General features: G+C 48.2%; 1 long non-coding RNA gene across 1 annotated transcript; it reads right to left on the reverse strand.

The window, feature by feature from the left end:
• Positions 1-9,730: 9,730 nt before the first annotated feature.
• On the reverse strand, positions 9,731-16,299 carry LOC117801441. Its single transcript, XR_004623962.1, has 3 exons — positions 14,953-16,299; positions 11,657-11,725; positions 9,731-10,521 (listed from the first exon to the last, which is right to left on the reverse strand). It is a non-coding gene; the product is annotated as an uncharacterized LOC117801441 (long non-coding RNA).
• Positions 16,300-18,004: the final 1,705 nt, after the last annotated feature.

The raw sequence follows: 18,004 nt of genomic DNA on the forward strand, positions 1-18,004 counted from the left end.
GAATATTATATTACATCACTCAGAATCGCTAGTAACAAAAAGACAAGAAATAACAAGTGTCGGTGAGGATGTGGAGAAAAAGGAACCCTCGCGCACTGCTGGGGGGAGGGGGCACCATGCAAACGAGGGCAGCCGCCATGGAAAACAGTATGGAGGGTCCTCAAAAATTAAAAATAGAAATACCATACAATCTAGTCATTCCATTACTGGGTTACCCAAAGAAAACAGAAATACTAATTTGAAGATATATATGCACCCCTACATTTATTGTAGCATTATTTACAAGAGCCAAGACAGGCAAGCAGCCCAAGGGTCCATAATGGATGAGTGGATAGAGAAGATGTGATATATATATGATTGAATATGGAATATTACTCAGCCATAAGAAAGAATGAGCTCTTGCCATTGGCAACAACATGGATGGACCTAGAGGATATTATGCTAAATGAAATAAGCCAGAGTGAGAAAGACACACCCTATGATCTCACATATAAGTGGAATCTAAAAATGAAATGAATGAGTAAACAAAAGCAGAGACAGATCCATAAACCCAAAGGACAAAATGATGGTGGCCAGAGGGGAGGGGAGCAGGGGATGGGCAAACTGGGCGAAGGGGAGTGGGAGGTACGGGCTTCCGGTTACGGAAGGAACGAGTTATGAGGATGAAAGGCACAGCATAGGGAATAGAGTCAATGGTATCGTAATAGTGCTGTGTGGGGAGAGATGGTGGCCACACCGGTGGTGAGCACCGCGTAACGTACAGACTTGTTGAACGCCTTGAATCACCATGTTGAACACCTGAAACTAATGGAACACTGTGTGTCAACCACACTCCAATGAAAAGAAACACAACTTTGTTTTATCTTTCACGGTAGAGGCGAATGAGTGGCCACATTAAGATGGGCCAAATAAAGCCACTTTGCTCAGCAGACCCCCCACTTTCTTGGTGTGCTTCCATTCTGCCCGTAGGAATAGTCCAGACGCTCCTATGTGCCTCGTTCGGTGCCCAAGCACTCACCCAAGGCTCATGGGTTCTCAAGAGTGTGCTCAGCTCATGGTTCAAAATTCCTAATGAATGAAGCCGACCTCGAGACGGTCTGAGCCGTGGATGCAAGCCTACTGCTTGGCCAGGAAAATCTGCTCTTTTTGGCCTTATTTTCACGGCTCCAGGAAAACAGTAAGACTGACAAAGTTACCCCCACCACCTGTCCCCACCCCCCGGTGAGTGGAGGTGGTCCGGGACCAACAGTGACCATCAGGGGCTCCTGCCAGCTCGGCCGGTGAAGGCTGGGCTCACTGAAGTTCGGTCTAGTGGAATGGAGGCATATGGGGCTTCCTGAATGGAACCCATACCACGAGCGAGAGGAGAGGGGCGTATCAGAGGAGCGCAAGGTTTGTGTCAGGAGTGAGGGGTGGGAAGGGGTGGTGGGACTGTGTGGCTTCCCCCAGGCAGGGCCAGAGTGGCAGGCACTTGGTAGCTGCTGAGTGGGGAAAATTCTATGCCCCTGGGGTGGTTTAAGGTCTCCAACGTCACCTGATAGCAGAAGGGAGAGGTTGGTGCCAAGACCTCACTCCTAGAAGCCAGGCCTCATTCCAGGTCAGGCCAGACCAGCAGCAGAGCTGGCATCAGAATTATCTGCTAATTCTTAGAATGGTGTATCTTCCTGCCACAGGTTCAGTCAAGCCAGAGTGTGGCAGGACAATGACCTGGGGACTCACCTGAGCTCCAAACCGTGTGGCCCGGAGTTCCACAGAATCCCAATGTCGTGAGAAGAACCCTGGGCCGCTGCTCAGTCCTCTAAGCACGCACTCTACCCCTGCCCAGCTCAGGACACTCCTTCCTCCTCACCATATCTACATTTGGGGTGACACATTTCTCCAACTGGCTCCCATTAGGTAACAGAAGGCCCCAATGACTGGATGAATTCTAGCGATGGCTCAAGGATCAAGGATTTGGATTCTGTTCAAATGCACGTATCTCTAGGAGCCTCCCCCTGAGCTGGCTGGTAGGGCACAAGTCGCTCTGAATAAAGACTCCATTAACATGCTTCAAAACTCAAAAGGATATAAAAAGTACCCATCAAAAAGTCTGACCCCCTGGGCATCTGGGGGGCTCAGTCAGTTAAGTGTCTGCCTTTGGCTCAGGTCATGATCCTGGAGTCCCGGGATCGAGTCCCACATCGGGCTCCCTGCTCTGCGGGCAGCCTGAACTCCCTCTGCCCCTCACCCCGCTTGTGCTCTCTCCCTCTCTCTCTCTCTCAAATAAATAAAATCTCAAAAAAAAAGTCTGACCCCCACTTCCTCACTGCACTCCACCCATCCCACTCTCAGTCCCCCAAAGGTAACTGTTTTATTAGTTCCTCAGGTATCTCTCCAGTGCTCCTTCATGCAAACGCAAGCAAATGCATACTCATTCCCTATTCCTTATACAAAATGTAGCGTGGTTCGCATGCTGCTGGCATCGTTCTCCACCAGCTGTCTGAGAACTTCCTCACTCATTTTTGTAGCTAGGTAGTGTCCACGTGGTTCCATCACAACTCACTTACTGGTCCTCTAGACATGGTCCCTTAGAGCGAGTTCCATGTTTGCTACTGCAAAACAGGCTGCAACAGCAAACCTTGCGCACATAGCTGATAATACATGAGAAGGGAAACTTCTAGAAGTGAGACGGCTGGATCCGAGAATCTGCGCGTTTGTAATCGTGAGGGATACAACCCCACTGCCCTCCATGCTGCTGGCCTGTTTGCTCCTCGCAAGCATCGGAGGGACAGTGCCTGCTTGGCAGGGGAGATGTGTGAGGGGAGACAGTCCCGTGGGCCACGGGCAGCCCCACAGACACCATGTGAGACAGAGGTCAAAGGCAGCCGACTGTCCCAGAAGAGCCCCGGAAGGCATCTCAGAGATGCCAAATCCACGGGAGCTACTCTGGCTTTTAGAAAGTGCTCTAAGGCACGATCGCCCTCGGGGAGGCCTCTTCCAGGACAGAAATTGATCAAACGCATAGACCCTTGGAGGAAGAACTCAAACATGATGTGATGCCCTTGAGACCAGTTTTTGAGCTTCTGAGACTTGCCATGTCTGTGGTTCAAATTCAGGGGCATGCCCAGAGGGCGGTGATCTTGTGTGCCCGCCCCCCGACCCTTCTGTGACTTCCCTGAGCTTCATTCAGGCCCCTCACTTGAGCACTGGGTTCCAGACTCCCTGCCCTGTATTTCTCTCAGGCTCGTCCAGCGAATCAGACCACGCGGACGGAAGCCCCTCACAACCTAGAAAGTACTCTTCAAACATCGGAGTTATTACCATTGCAAGGCAGCGTCCGGTCCCATCGGCATGCCGAGAACTTTGGATCAGGCAAGGCGAATGAATGAGAACCCCGGTGACGTGGGTGCCCTGGGGGTAACAGCTGCCAGCCTGTGGTCCACAGGCCAGACCTCCCTGACCCCTGCCCCAGCACTTGGCCTTTGATAAGCTCATGGGGGTCCAGAGGAGGTCGTTCTGTTTCTGTCTGTGGCAGAGGCTGCCTCATTTGCCTCTTTCTCTATAGTACGTGTGGGGAGCACCACCACTCCCCTCTCTGCTACCAAAGACCCAGCAGGCACAGCTCAGAGCACCGCGTCCTTCCGGATTGGCGGTGGGGAAAATACATCCATGAATATTCATTCACTACTCATTGTGGCGTGTTCTGTGTAAAGCCCCTTTGAAAGCTGCTGAGAACTGGCATAAAAGAGTTTGATTAATTCCTGAGTCAGCTGGCCTCTACCCCAGAACACATGGGACGGTTGTCATAGAGAGCTGGTTTACAAAGACAATGTCTCCGCAGATGTGTGGGCCCGCGCAGCGGCCGCTTCCCACTCTCCAGCAAGAATCAGACAGACGCTGGTGGGCCCGGGGCTGGGCCCTTAAGAAGTCAGCCCCAGAACCCAAGCCGAATTACACATCCCCGAAGGGACGTCCTGCACGAGCACAGTATAGAGCTGGACCTGAAACTGCCCCTTCCCCCCCTGCTTCCTGGGCTCCCATCCATCCTACACAGAGCATCTCAGACCCTACTGCCTCCTGGGGCAGGCCTCCCCCACCAACCCATCTCCCAGGGAAGCTTCATTCTGCGGTCAAGGGACTGCTGGTAGGCACCTGCCTGGAGGGAATTAATTGCACACCTTGCCACCTTGCATCGTCTTCCTGCACTGCTGGACTGCTTTTAGAAATGCATTTCGTGGGGGGGCGCCTGGGGGGCTTAGTCGGTGAAGCGTCTGCCTTAGGCTCAGGTCATGATCCCAGGGTCCTGGGATCGAGTCCCGTGTCTGGGCTACTTGCTCAGCGGGGAGCTTGCTTCTGCCTCTGCCTCTACCCCTCCCCCCTGCTCGTGTGCTCTCTTCCTCTCAAATAAATAAATAGTAATTTAATAAAATCTGAAAAGTTAGGTATGCCTGTATTATTATTTTTTCCTTTTTTCTTACCAAAGAGCAGCTGACATGCAATGCTATGTTAGTTTCAGGCGTACAACATAGTTGTTCAACAGTTCAATCTTTTAAAAAAAGAAAAAAAGAAATGCATGGGCTGCCTGGGTGACTCAGTCGGTTAAGCGGCCGACTCTTGATGTTGGCTCAGATCAAGATCTCAGGGCTGTGAGAGGGAGCCCTGCATCTGCCTCTGTGCTCGGTGGGGAGTCTGCTTCTCTCCCCCTCTCCCAGCCCTCCCCCTGCACACATGCTGTCTTTGAAATAAACAAATCTTATAAAAAACTGTGTTTCATCGTTATTTAACTTTTTACATCTTCTTTCCCTGTTCATGCACTCCCACACTGATTTTCATTCAACAAATGCATGCTAAGCATGTAATATGTACCTAGATGAAGTGTGAAGACCGAAAAATAATAATGAAAACAATAATAATAATCATACACTGGTGAGCAATGAATAATGTATAGAACTGTTGAACAACTATGTTGTACACCTGAAACTAACATAGCATTGCATGTCAGCTACACTTGGGGAAGAAAAAAAAGAAAAATAATAACACAGGCATACCTCATTTTTTTAGAATATTTTATTTACTTACTACTTATTTATTTGAGAGGAAGAGAGCACATGAGCGGGGGGAGGGGTAGAGGCAGAGGCAGAAGCAGGCTCCCCGCTGAGCGAGAAGCCCGGACGCGGGACTCGATCCCAGGACCCTGGGATCATGACCTGAGCCGAAGGCAGACGCTTCACCGCCAGACCACCCAGGTGCCCCAGGCATACCTCATTTTACTGCACTTTGCAGATAGCACGTTTTTCACAAATGGAAGTTTTGTGGCAATCCCACATCGGGTGAGCCTATCAACACCATTTTTCCAACAGCATCTGTATACTTTGTGTCTCTGTGTCCTATTCTGCTCATTCTTGCAGTATTTGAAACGTTTTCATGATTATTATATTTGTTATGGTCATCTGTGATCTGTGATTTTTGGTTCGCTGAAAGCTCAGCCAATGGTCAGCATTTTTTAGCAATAAAATATTTTGTAATGAAGGCATATACATAAGGCTTTTTTGGACATAACGCTATCACACACTTCACAGTCTACAGTATTGTATAAACATAACCTTTATATGCCCTGGGAACGAAAAAAATCCACTGTTACTCCCTTTATTACAATACATGCTTTACCGCAGTGGTCTGGAACAGAACCCGTGGCATCCCCCGGGGGTGCCTGTAATGATGCTGATGATGTAATGATACGACGAGAACAATAACAATGTTGCTGACTAAGTCCCATACTCCAGCTTCTGTGTGTTCCTCTATGCCGTTTAATTATCCCAACAACCCTTGGAAGGAAGATATATTTCTATCCCCATTTTACAGATGAGGAAACCGAGACTCAGAGAGGCTAATTAACTTGCCTGAGGCTACATAGCTTGTCTGCCATGAAGTGATCAATACTTCTCAAAAAGCTCCTGGCTTTGTGAAGGGAGAAACCCATTTTAAAATCTTTTCCTGAGTTCTGTGCCACCCATACGAACTGTGATTAGCTGGAGGTCCGTAAGGGTCATGTGAGAAAACTCTGAATTCCTCCTGCCAAAGAGATGGACATTAAGATCAGAAAAGGAGAGGGGTGTCCCGCCAAAATCATACAGACTGTCAGAGGTCCAGTAGAAAGCCACAGACCCTGAAACTGCTTCCCAGTTATATCTCAGCTATTTCCCTTATTCATGGTTTCAGGACCCTTTCATGTATANTCTCTATAGTACGTGTGGGGAGCACCACCACTCCCCTCTCTGCTACCAAAGACCCAGCAGGCACAGCTCAGAGCACCGCGTCCTTCCGGATTGGCGGTGGGGAAAATACATCCATGAATATTCATTCACTACTCATTGTGGCGTGTTCTGTGTAAAGCCCCTTTGAAAGCTGCTGAGAACTGGCATAAAAGAGTTTGATTAATTCCTGAGTCAGCTGGCCTCTACCCCAGAACACATGGGACGGTTGTCATAGAGAGCTGGTTTACAAAGACAATGTCTCCGCAGATGTGTGGGCCCGCGCAGCGGCCGCTTCCCACTCTCCAGCAAGAATCAGACAGACGCTGGTGGGCCCGGGGCTGGGCCCTTAAGAAGTCAGCCCCAGAACCCAAGCCGAATTACACATCCCCGAAGGGACGTCCTGCACGAGCACAGTATAGAGCTGGACCTGAAACTGCCCCTTCCCCCCCTGCTTCCTGGGCTCCCATCCATCCTACACAGAGCATCTTAGACCCTACTGCCTCCTGGGGCAGGCCTCCCCCACCAACCCATCTCCCAGGGAAGCTTCATTCTGCGGTCAAGGGACTGCTGGTAGGCACCTGCCTGGAGGGAATTAATTGCACACCTTGCCACCTTGCATCGTCTTCCTGCACTGCTGGACTGCTTTTAGAAATGCATTTCGTGGGGGGGCGCCTGGGGGGCTTAGTCGGTGAAGCGTCTGCCTTAGGCTCAGGTCATGATCCCAGGGTCCTGGGATCGAGTCCCGTGTCTGGGCTACTTGCTCAGCGGGGAGCTTGCTTCTGCCTCTGCCTCTACCCCTCCCCCCTGCTCGTGTGCTCTCTTCCTCTCAAATAAATAAATAGTAATTTAATAAAATCTGAAAAGTTAGGTATGCCTGTATTATTATTTTTTCCTTTTTTCTTACCAAAGAGCAGCTGACATGCAATGCTATGTTAGTTTCAGGTGTACAACATAGTTGTTCAACAGTTCAATCTTTTAAAAAAAGAAAAAAAGAAATGCATGGGCTGCCTGGGTGACTCAGTCGGTTAAGCGGCCGACTCTTGATGTTGGCTCAGATCAAGATCTCAGGGCTGTGAGAGGGAGCCCTGCATCTGCCTCTGTGCTCAGTGGGGAGTCTGCTTCTCTCCCCCTCTCCCAGCCCTCCCCCTGCACACATGCTGTCTTTGAAATAAACAAATCTTATAAAAAACTGTGTTTCATCGTTATTTAACTTTTTACATCTTCTTTCCCTGTTCATGCACTCCCACACTGATTTTCATTCAACAAATGCATGCTAAGCATGTAATATGTACCTAGATGAAGTGTGAAGACCGAAAAATAATAATGAAAACAATAATAATAATCATACACTGGTGAGCAATGAATAATGTATAGAACTGTTGAACAACTATGTTGTACACCTGAAACTAACATAGCATTGCATGTCAGCTACACTTGGGGAAGAAAAAAAAGAAAAATAATAACACAGGCATACCTCATTTTTTTAGAATATTTTATTTACTTACTACTTATTTATTTGAGAGGAAGAGAGCACATGAGCGGGGGGAGGGGTAGAGGCAGAGGCAGAAGCAGGCTCCCCGCTGAGCGAGAAGCCCGGACGCGGGACTCGATCCCAGGACCCTGGGATCATGACCTGAGCCGAAGGCAGACGCTTCACCGCCAGACCACCCAGGTGCCCCAGGCATACCTCATTTTACTGCACTTTGCAGATAGCACGTTTTTCACAAATGGAAGTTTTGTGGCAATCCCACATCGGGTGAGCCTATCAACACCATTTTTCCAACAGCATCTGTATACTTTGTGTCTCTGTGTCCTATTCTGCTCATTCTTGCAGTATTTGAAACGTTTTCATGATTATTATATTTGTTATGGTCATCTGTGATCTGTGATTTTTGGTTCACTGAAAGCTCAGCCAATGGTCAGCATTTTTTAGCAATAAAATATTTTGTAATGAAGGCATATACATAAGGCTTTTTTGGACATAACGCTATCACACACTTCACAGTCTACAGTATTGTATAAACATAACCTTTATATGCCCTGGGAACGAAAAAAATCCACTGTTACTCCCTTTATTACAATACATGCTTTACCGCAGTGGTCTGGAACAGAACCCGTGGCATCCCCCGGGGGTGCCTGTAATGATGCTGATGATGTAATGATACGACGAGAACAATAACAATGTTGCTGACTAAGTCCCATACTCCAGCTTCTGTGTGTTCCTCTATGCCGTTTAATTATCCCAACAACCCTTGGAAGGAAGGTATATTTCTATCCCCATTTTACAGATGAGGAAACCGAGACTCAGAGAGGCTAATTAACTTGCCTGAGGCTACATAGCTTGTCTGCCATGAAGTGATCAATACTTCTCAAAAAGCTCCTGGCTTTGTGAAGGGAGAAACCCATTTTAAAATCTTTTCCTGAGTTCTGTGCCACCCATACGAACTGTGATTAGCTGGAGGTCCGTAAGGGTCATGTGAGAAAACTCTGAATTCCTCCTGCCAAAGAGATGGACACTAAGATCAGAAAAGGAGAGGGGTGTCCCGCCAAAATCATACAGACTGTCAGAGGTCCAGTAGAAAGCCACAGACCCTGAAAACCTGCTTCCCAGTTATATCTCAGCTATTTCCCTTATTCATGGTTTCAGGACCCTTTCATGTATACGGCACATGGCAACCCCCCCAAAAAAGGTGGGGGGCAAAAACCTTATAGAGCAGACACTGTTAAAACCTAACAACAATCGGGGTGCCCGGGTGGCGCAGTTGGTTAAGTATCTGACTCTTGGTTTTGGCTCAGGTTTCGGCTCAGGCTGTGATCTCAGGATCATGAGATCAAGTCCCGCTTTGGGCTCCGTGCTCAGCATGGAGTCTGCTTAAGCCTCCTCCTCTCCCTCTGCCCCTGCCCCCCGCGCACTCTCTCTCTCTAAAAAAAAGTAAATAAGTCTTTTTAAAAATCCCTAACAACAATCATTCACGTGGTTGCCCCCTTTCTAACAGAAAGAGACCCAAGTTTTGTTCACTCTCCCTAAAGGATCCATTCTCTTCAGGGATTGGTTAAAGCCTCTGGGGAATGGTTTGGGATGGACAAATGAAACAATGTGGGCCAATGAGGCACAGAAGAAGGCTTCCAGAAGGCTTCTGGAAGTGTTTTCTTCAGCTCTTAAAAAGATGTGAGAGAGAGCAAAACTACCTTCTTTTCTTTCTCTGCACATTGTTGACCATGTGTGAAGCCTGGAGCTATGGCAGCCACCTTGGCACCATGGGAGCCAAACAAACCAACACACTGTAGATGGAAAGAACCTGGTCTTTGATGGTACTGTTGAGCAGCTAAATTAGCCAAACCTAGAGATGTCTTTCTGCCAGATTTCATATCAGATGAGATCCTAAAACCCCTTATTGTTCAAGCTTTGATGCATTCTGCCATAAGTATTTGTACTTGAAATGCTACTATGCTCATTGCCAGCAACATTCCCCAGAAATACAGGGAAGGGTGACAAGTATGCCCTGCTACCTTACAGCTGTCCACAGTCCATCCACAGTCTCCCCATTTCCCCTGGATCTCCCAGCCAGCACTTCTCCTCCGGCTCCCAGTTCAGCCCGCAGACGCTGAGGGTAAAGAACAGACATCTGATCACCTGAGCCTGTCTCCTCTCCAGTGTCAAGTTGTGGGTCCTCTCCAAGCTTCAGATGACCTGTCCCTTGCTCCCTGGGTCCGTCAGAGGACACAGGGGTGGGGTGGCCCTGGTGCCAATGCTGAGAAAACTGCACGGACTGGAGCCGAGGGCTGAATAGGAAAAAGTTCAATCAACAACAAGGAATTCTTGAGGAAAAGGAAGTAAGAAACGACCAGCATCTGTGCCAACAATCTCTGCTTACAGAACGCAGCGACTAAGGAATAAGGAATGTGAAGAGGGAGGACACCTGCAATTATCAAATTTACTGGTTTTGTAAAAGGCACCATTTCCCAAGCATTGACCACCTGCCGAGCAGCGCGCTAAGCAATTCATGGAGTGGGTCTCCTTTCCTCCTTACAACATCCTCTGATGTGGGTCGTTCAACTGTGTCTGTTTCATGGAGGACAATCAAGGAGATGATGTAATGTTCCCACCTCTGTGCCGCTGGGAAGTGGCCGAGTCAGGATTCGAACCGACTTCAGCAGACTCTAGAGCCCATGCTCTGCAGACCAGCACCATGGACAGCCGCATGCATCCCTTGGTTCATTCGCTGTTCTGTAAGAATCTACTGCGCGGCAACACTGAGCCAGCCAGGACTTGGGTTGAACTCGGAAGCTACAAAGACAAGGAAGACACAGTCTCTGTCTGGGGCACCTGGTGGCTCAGTGGGTTAAGCGTCCAACGCTTAGATTTCGGCTTAGGTTATGACCTCCGGGTCCGGGGATCGAGTCCCGCATCAGGCTCCTTGCTCAGTGGGGAGTCTGGTTCTCCCTCTGCTGCTCACCCTGCTTGTGCGCGCTCTCTCTCTCTCTCTCTCTCTCTGACAAATAAATAATTAAAAAAAAAAAAAGACACAGTCTCTGTTCTCATGGAGCCTATAGACCAGCAGGGACCCAGTCATGTTAACATCTTCATTTGTACCACAGAAAGACCCCCCCCACCAAAGCATTATGGAGCACAGAAGGGCCACCCAAGTCATCCCAGGGGCAAAGAGGCCATGGAAGGAGTCCTGGAACAACAGATAAGAGTAACAAGGGGACGCGGAGGGAGCCATGCTGCAGAGGAGACAGAAAAACAAAGGTGTGGCTCCGCTGGCCACTCTCTCTCTCTTCAGGGGGCCTCAGGTCCCCTCCCTGTGATTTCTCCAGCAAGGTACTCAAACTTCGTACTTGGGGTCTGGCTTTCCCCAGAGTGGGTGCCCCAGAGCAAGCATTCTAAAGCCAGCTCCAAACCAACAGGTCATCACTTTTACCATTTTCTGCTGGTTAAAGCATCCCCAGAGCCCGTCCGGATTCAACGGGAGGGTCCTTAACCTCAATCCTCAATGGGAAGAGTATCAAAGAATCTGGGGCCATCATTAATCTACCTCAGTGTCTGCAGGAATGAAATGCGCTAATACGTACAAAACACTTAAAAGAGTCCCAGCGCGAAACAAGCACTATACCTACATCTGCTCTTGGTGCTACGACTTTATTACTAGTGGTACCTTCAAGAGTCTTGCTGACAAGGTCAGGGAAGCAGGACTTTCACAGCTGACTCCCTCCCTCCACACTCTTTCCAAAGAAAGGAGTAGTTCATATCAGAGAGGAGGCTGGAACCCTAGCTTAGGGGACAACACCTCTGGCCAAGACCAGCGCATGACCTGATGGGGCTCCCGAAGGGGACTTGCAGGCAGGGGTGAATGTGCTGCTCTTGTCTGGGGCCTTGCGTAGAACACCAGCTGGTTCACCCATCTGCAGCCCTGACTCACCAGAGACGCTTGCGTGGAGCACAAAGGTGGTGACCACCTCCTCTGTAGAACGCAGTTTCCAAGTAGAGCCTTCAAGAAAAAGGAAGACTGTCCTTTCCAACTCTGTCTGTTGTCCCTTACGGTCAATATTTCCTATCACTTTCTTCCCTCCCATCAAGATGAATGTATGGAGAGTCAAGCACGCATGTATGCATTTACTCATTCACATGTTTAACCAACACTTACAAAGCACCTACAGCGTAGGAGACACTGACTAGATCCTGGAGTCCACACGGAGCAAGACAGACAAATCTTTGACCACAGAAAGCTAATATTTTAATGGGGGAGCCAGATATTAAACAAGTACAGAAAGAGGTAAACGAGTGAGATACGGGCTCTAACGAAATGCTCTAAATGAAACCAGGGGACCTGATAAAGGGAAATGGAGGAGCCTCTTCTACTTAGATGGGTAGTTTTAGAAGGGCTCTTTAAGGAGGTGATATCTGAGCTTGGACCTAAGAAATGAGAGTATGTGGGGTGCCAGGGTGGCTCAGTCGGTAGAGCGTCCGGCTCTTGATTTTGGCTCAGGTCATGATCTCGGGGTCCTGAGATTGAGCTCTACAAGGATGGGCTCCATGCTCAACAGGGAGTCTGCTGCTCTCCCTCTCCCTCTGCTCCTCCCCCCACTTGTACTCTCTCTCTGTCCCCAAAAATAAAAAAGAGAAGAAGAAGGAGGAGGAGGAGGAGGAAGAGGAGAAGGGGGGGGGAGGAGAAGGTGGAGAAGAAGAAGAAGGAAAAGAAGAAGGAGGAGGAGGAGGAGGAGGGGAAATGAGAGTATGCTAGCCTCTTAAAAATCTAAGGAAGAGAATTCTAAGCAACATGGACACCAAAGGCAAAGACATTGTGGTGAGAAAGGGTTTCACGTGCCTCAGGTCCAAGGCTGAGTGTACAGACGAGAAAGGTTTGTGATAAGATTTAAGTCTAGGCAGAAATCGAATCCTGCAGGACAAGCTAGCCTGGAAACCCAACTTAAATAGGGAATTTATTGGCTTGGCTAAAAAGTAGAGGCATGGCATGGGACTGAACTGGGTTCAAGATGAGTCAACAGGACTTCCCCACTTGACATTATAGATAGACCGGTTCCCGTAGTGCCAGGTGTTCATCATCTTTGCAGCCAGCGAACCCCACTGTTCTAGCAAAAGACCTGGGCTTCAGTCTTATTGGATCAACTCAGGAGATGTAGTCATCTCCGAGCCAATCGTTGTGACATAGAGAAGGAATATGCTAATTGCCCATGTTGGGGTTACACGATGACCTCCCAAAATAGGGAGTGGAGTGGAGTCAGCCTGCCCAGACCACCTTTAGTAAGAATCAGGAAGAGAATAATCCTCCGAAGAAAACTGGAGAAGCAGCTATCAGAAGAAGGTGCATGGATGCTGAGCAGGCACGGGGTGGTGGGGGGCTGTGTAGACCATGGTAAGGAGTTGGGATTTTATGCGTAAGTGTACTGGGAAGCCATCAAAGGGTTCTAAGCAGGGACGGGGGGCAATCTGCTGGTATTTGATCTGATAACATTTCAAAAAGTTTAGTTTGACCACTGAGTAGAGAAAGGATTGCAAGTGTCTAAGCCAAGAACTACTACAGAATGACAGGCTGCAGAGGTTGGTGCCTTGAACTTGGGTACGTGGGTGACAGCAGTTAAGAGTCAGAGAAACGTGAACATATCTGAGATGCTCTTTTGGGAGAGTTCATGTTTCTTGTTGATGGAGTAGAGGCAGGGGAATCAGTGAAAGAAGAAGTCAAGCATGAGTCCCAGGTTTTGGGCTTGGTCATCTGGGTGAATCATGATGCCATTTACCAAGAGGGGAAAGGCACGGGAGGTGGGAGGACAGGGACAAGTCACGAGAGTAAAAGCCAAGAAGGGCATTGTGGGTGCGGTTCAGTTTGAAATTCCAGTGGGATTATCAAGTGGAGATGCTGAGTAGCTGGTTGGATGAACAGGTCTGGAGTATAGAAGAGAGGTCGGTGCTGGAGTTACAGAAGCAGGGGCTGTCAGCACACAGCCATTATTTAAATGCGAAAGGCTAAAGAGATCAGCATGTACGCTTGAGCCTTGAACACCACGGGTTTGAGCTGTGTAAGTGTGCTTACAGGTGGACTGGGGAGGGGATAAATACAGTACTATGAATGCATTTTCTCCTTCTCATGATTCTCTCAATAACATTTTCTTTTCTCTAGCTCACTTGAGTGTAAGGGTATAGCATACAATACATAGAACACACAAAATATGTGTTCATCAACTGTGTACGTTATCAGTAAGGCTTCTGGTCAATGGTAGGCTGTTAGTAGCTACGTTTTGGGGGAGTCAAAAGTTATACATGAATTTTCAACTGCACGGGGGGGGTGGTGGAGCCCCTAATGCCCACGTTGTTCAAGGAGGAGGCTTTCATACTGCTTCCCCAACAAGACTTCCACTCTGTTCAAACTGGTTTACTTAGGTTCTAGGCAAATATAGGCTCTCCCACCCTTGATATGTGTGTGTGTCTGTCTGCCTGCCATTCCATCTATCTGCAATGACTTCCTCTCACTCCTCTGTACTCCTGAAGACTCACTCCATAACAATCGGCTTAAATAGACCCCCTCCAGGAATCCTTGGGGCTCCAATAATTAGTTGATTCGCTCCATCACAAATGCCAGCCTCTTTGCTTCCTATCACTTTCATTGTCTATTCACCAGACATTTGGCATTTACAAAACAATGTCTCACATCCTGTGTACATCTTCTATTTCCCCTAAATAGATTATAAGCCCTTAGAAGGCAGCCTTCAAGCCTTCATACTCCCAAAACCAGGCAAGTTGCCCCAAAGAGAGTTAAAACAAAACAAAACAAAACAAAAAACCAAAGATCTGTCGATCGGAGACAACATCCGTTCATACTTTCTTGTGGTGTTTTTGTTCCAGTGGCTGGAAATTCATCTCAGACTCCCACACTTGGCGAGACAGGGGCTCAGCAAGGGTGTCCCATTCAATCCCCTGAGAATGAGGCAGCAATTGTTCGGTGCTTTTAAAAATACTTATGGCCAATAAATGCTTGTGGCAAATAAAGAGAATATGACTCAATCCGTATTGAAAAGAACCAGATGAAAGTAGTTCCCCACCGAGGAGAACCAAAGAATTAAAATGAATGCCTATGAACCACTTCAACTATTTCTGCATCTATCCTTGAATAATGCTCCGCTCAAAGGGAACACATCTCAGTGTGTTTGTGCCCAATTAACACTCCCTCTTCCTTTCCCAGCCTGGGGTTCCATAACTTACAGCTTAAGAGTCATCCCAAAATGTTTGCAGGTGGTCAAACTGGATTTCCAAGCTCCAGAAGGCTCCATCGGCACTGGGGAATCTGGAAAGCCCTATGTTGTCATTCTTTTTTGGTTGTGCTGCGAAAGACCTCCCCATCCTGCCCCCTCCGTGGATGACCCCTCACTTCTCTACTTGGACTTGTCTCAACCCGAATCCCAACAGTCTCCGGCTCTTCTAGGTGCCGTCCATCTGGGCTCTCCTTGCTCACTGCACACAACAGAGTTCTCCCATTAGGCAGATCGCCCTTCAACCCCAAATTCCTTTTAAAGCTATAGCAAGCACACCCTCAAGATGACGAACTCTAATGGCTGTGACAATATTGAAAAAAATGAAGCAAGTCTGATTCAGTTCTCCAAAGTTGACTTGCTGCTGATTGAGTCATATCCTCCTGTTTTCCAGAGGTCATAGTATACTTTCCCTTTCTGACTCATGTTTCATTTCAAAACTAGTATAACTTGAGTCTGCCAGTGGAACGTGACCCTTCATTTTTGCCTCCGTGACCTCTGGCTGCACTTGGGTCCTAGGGCTCAGCCTGCAGACACTGTGCGGTGGACAAGGACCCATCTTGGAAGAGGAGCCTTGGACCTACCATTAAGCATTGCTGCATGATCTCCTGCTAGCTAGACAGAGCCTACTTCCTTACGTGAAAATGAAGGTCAAAAAAACACTCTGAAGAATTGTTGTGATGATGAAATGAGAAAACATGAGGGAAGTGCCTGGAATCAAATCTTGTATCTAAGTAGGGTTTCGGCCAACATGAGGTTGAACTGTATGAAATGGCCATTGGCCTAGGACAAAAAATGGGCAAATAGTGACAATTTCATATGGTTCAGTGTGCCATGAGCCTGCTACTCAGGCATTGAGGAGATTGGTTTCCAACTGGCTGGAGTCCTGGGTACAGCAGATGGACTTTTCGGGTTGGCATCTCAGACTTGACTTTTATTTAAAGCATCAAAGACTCAAGGAACGCCAGCACCCTGCTAAGTGCTTCCCATGTGGGGAGATTTTCTTGACTCTGAGCTGCTTAAGCAAAGCTCATTTAAGAGCTAGGATAGCAAGGTGGTCTGGGGAGAGATTTCCTGAGCTCAAACCCCAGCTCTGCTACTCACTGGTTTCTTGACCTTGAGCAAGTTTGTTGGATAATCTGAGTCTCAGTTTTCTCCTCCAGGACATAGGCTAATACAGGGTTGCTATGACGACGACTAAGTAAGTTGTATATGTAGGGTTCTTAGAACACTGAAGCGTTGACTGTCATTAACTTGATTTAAAATAGGTGGTGGGGGGGGCGCCTGGGTGGCTCAGCGGGCTGAGGGTCCAACTCTTAGTTTTGACTCCGGTCATGATTTCAGGGTCGTGGGATCGCGAGTCCCGCATCAGGCTCCACACTGGGTGTGGAGCCTGCTTAGGATTCTCTCTCTCTCCCTCTCCCTGTGTCTCTCCCCACCCTTTCTCTCTCTCTCTAAAATAAAATAAAATAAAATAAAATAAAATAAAATAAAATAGGTGGTATGTCCTGACATGAGACCCAAGGACAGAAATTAGAATTCCAGCAATGGAAAATCAGCCTCCTCTCCTCAAGCAGTTCCAGTATAGCATCTAACAGCCCTCCTTGGGAAGCTCGAGGGTAGGGGGTGTCACCACCCAGGAATGCTTGAGAAGGGTCCTCCCAGCCAGTGGCATTACATCTGTCCTTCTGGGTGCTTCCAGAGAAGGGTGGAGAACTTCCCAGTCACCCAGAGCAGAAGTAACTCACACACACCCTGGAGAACCCGATGGAGGAGAAGTGACGGAGATGAAGGGGGAGGGGACAGAACTAACGCTCACCACGGAGAAGCAGACACTGCTCGTTGTGGTGGGAACTGAGAGCATTAGTTGAACTCACTGTTTACTTAGAAACTCAGAGGAGGACAAAGACATCATAAGGAAAATGATAATGATGTCCTACAGGTTTTCCCAGAACTGCATTTATGTGTATTATCTGACTATATCCTTACAAAAAACCCCACAAAACCCTATGAGTCAGGTNAGTATAGCATCTAACAGCCCTCCTTGGGAAGCTCGAGGGTAGGGGGTGTCACCACCCAGGAATGCTCGAGAAGGGTCCTCCCAGCCAGTGGCATTACATCTGTCCTTCTGGGTGCTTCCAGAGAAGGGCGGAGAACTTCCCAGTCACCCAGAGCAGAAGTAACTCACACACACCCTGGAGAACCCGATGGAGGAGAAGTGACGGAGATGAAGGGGGAGGGGACAGAACTAACGCTCACCACGGAGAAGCAGACACTGCTCGTTGTGGTGGGAACTGAGAGCATTAGTTGAACTCACTGTTTACTTAGAAACTCAGAGGAGGACAAAGACATCATAAGGAAAATGATAATGATGTCCTACAGGTTTTCCCAGAACTGCATTTATGTGTATTATCTGACTATATCCTTACAAAAAACCCCACAAAACCCTATGAGTCAGGTAGGAAAAGCCAGCACTGTATTTAAAGATGAGAAACTGGGGCGCCTGGGTGGCTCAGTCAGTTAAGCGTCTGCCTTCGGCTCAGGTCATGATCCTGGGTTCCTGGGATCGAGCCCCTTGTCAGGCTCCCTGCTCAGTGGGGAGTCTGCTTCCCCCTCTCCCTCTGCAGCTCTCCCTGCTTGTGCTCTCTCTGTCTCTCTCTCTCTCTCAAATAAATAAATAAATAAATAAATAAAAATAAAGACAAGCGAGTAGGATTCAGAAGCATANTAAATAAATAAATAAATAAATAAATAAATAAATAAATAAATAAAAATAAAGACAAGCGAGTAGGATTCAGAAGCATAAAGGACTGACCCAAGCCTAACTTCCCACTAGGTGATGGAGCTAGAATTTGAGCCCCTTAAAGTCAAGGCCATATTTATCTTTGTCTCCCCAGCACCAGGTACTAAGCTCACATTTACTGAGCGAATGGGCTCAACTGGGCTGTACCTCGAATACAGACTCATGTTTGCAGGCCAGTCCAGGATCTCAGGCGACGACTCGG

The sequence above is a fragment of the Ailuropoda melanoleuca genome, chromosome 3, assembly GCF_002007445.2.
Source record: "Ailuropoda melanoleuca isolate Jingjing chromosome 3, ASM200744v2, whole genome shotgun sequence".
In the NCBI taxonomy this organism is placed as follows: domain Eukaryota; kingdom Metazoa; phylum Chordata; class Mammalia; order Carnivora; family Ursidae; genus Ailuropoda; species Ailuropoda melanoleuca.